Source organism: Octopus bimaculoides, chromosome 3 (genome assembly GCF_001194135.2).
Source record: "Octopus bimaculoides isolate UCB-OBI-ISO-001 chromosome 3, ASM119413v2, whole genome shotgun sequence".
In the NCBI taxonomy this organism is placed as follows: domain Eukaryota; kingdom Metazoa; phylum Mollusca; class Cephalopoda; order Octopoda; family Octopodidae; genus Octopus; species Octopus bimaculoides.
This window is the reverse complement of record NC_068983.1, coordinates 104,374,523-104,376,544: the sequence shown is the minus strand read 5'-3', so window position 1 is coordinate 104,376,544 and position 2,022 is coordinate 104,374,523.

The following is a 2,022-nucleotide window of genomic DNA, read 5'->3' as shown; positions in this document are numbered from 1 at the left end:
TTTATGATTTTGTTAATTTTAATCATGTTTAAAGCTCCAATTATTATTGGTATTGTTTTGCTTGTTTGAATTCCAAGTTCCTGGTACTTTGTCAATTTCTCTTCCTCCTTCTGGGAAATGTTTTGATCATTGGAGTACAGACATTTTCATTCCAGTTTTTGAGAATAAAATCTGGATGTTTTGCCTTAATCCCCTTGTCAGCCAGAACAAGCATATTCCAGATAATTGTGATCAGGTAATTGTCATGTACTGCATTTGGGACATATTTATACTGCTTCTTATGCCTTTTTACAGTGGATATAGCTGATGACTCCATTGTATCCATGCAAACTAGGCAAAGATTGGGCAGCCAGAAAAGATATGTTTATTTGTTTTATTGTACTGATTGCACATGTTGTTATCCATTTTCAACATTATTACTAAAACAATGGATAGGTAGAATTGTTAGATCATTATACAAAATCAATTCTCATATTTATTCTGGTCATTAACATTTTGAATACAAACGTTTCAGAGGTCAAATTTGCCTTTCATTCTTCCTGGCTACTGAAATAAAGTACCAGTCAAGTCCTTCCTGGATGCTAAAATAAAGTATGGAGATCTGTTTAATCAATTATATCCCTTTCGCCAAATTTCTGGCCTTGTGCCTGTTTTAGAAACAATCATTATCATTAAATGGGAGAATAACAGCGATGGTGTAAAGGCATTTCATTATACAAGTTTATTTCTCTCCTTACTTTTTGAATCCAAATCCTACCAAGGACCATTTTACCTGCCATCTTTTGGGGTTGTGAACAAACATGTTAAGTTGATTCAATCGACTTTACCCTTCTTCATATTGTCTTGGGACAATATGAGAAATTACGGTAATTATAATTATGATAATGAGGCTGCTGGAGTGATAGAAATAGTATGCTAAATTCTATGTGATATTGAGTTCAAATTTCAGTGGGGCTGATTTTCTGTCTAGTTTTGCAGGATCAATAAAATAATGTATAAGGGTTATCTCAATCAACTTCACTCTCTTACAAATTTGTGGTCTTGTGTTAAAGCAGTGGTTCCCAACCTGTGTACGCAAAGGTAGTACTGGAAGTCCGTGAACTAAATTCAAAATTTCATATATATACATATACATAAGGATAAGCATATTAAAAGGGGTCTGTGGGAAAACTGGTAGTGAAAAGGTTGGGAACCACAGTGTTAAAGTTAGAAATTATTATTATTATATTTCGGGTACAAACGGTGTCTCAAAAACTCTTTCTAGACTTACGAAATTAACCAATCAAATTTCACCACTGCAATAACTGCCTCCAAATATCAATTTGCAGCAACACATCAGTCCATTCACAGAGGCTGTGAAACATGTCATAACTATCATCACATGATGCACCACTGTTATATGCATTAAGGGTGTGTGTGTGTGTGTGAAATTCTGTTAATTTTTTTTTATATATTACATACTTGTCTGGCATATACCAGCAAAGACTAAATTACAACAGAACTCATTATATGTGTCCTTGCATGAGCACTATTTGACATTTCTTTGGCTCACTCGCCCTCAAACTGAGCAAATTCATGTGGTATATCTAAAACCCATACCCAGCCCTAGTTGATAAATCAGTATTGCTATTTTTTTTTCACCTCTTTATACACGATTATAAATATCAAAAGTAGCAAGATGGTAGAAATCCTAGTACAATGAACCAAACGCTGGAATGAATTTTGAGTTTTAAATCCCTTCAAGTGGAAAAGTGAGAGCCAGTAATATACTGGAATTGACTCGATGAACAATGTCACAACCAAAGAAAAGACTATTATATGCATCGAAACGTGTCCTGTGAAGCTAAATAATCCAAACAAGGGGCGAACAACTGTTTATTTACCTTGTTACAAAATATAAACTATAAAATAAGACATAAATTGATAATTGTTACATTTTTCATTTTTTAAAGTTCTCTGTCAACCTTCGTTGTTTCTTGCAGATAAGTTTAATTGGTACTACTAAAGCAGCGCGGACCCGAA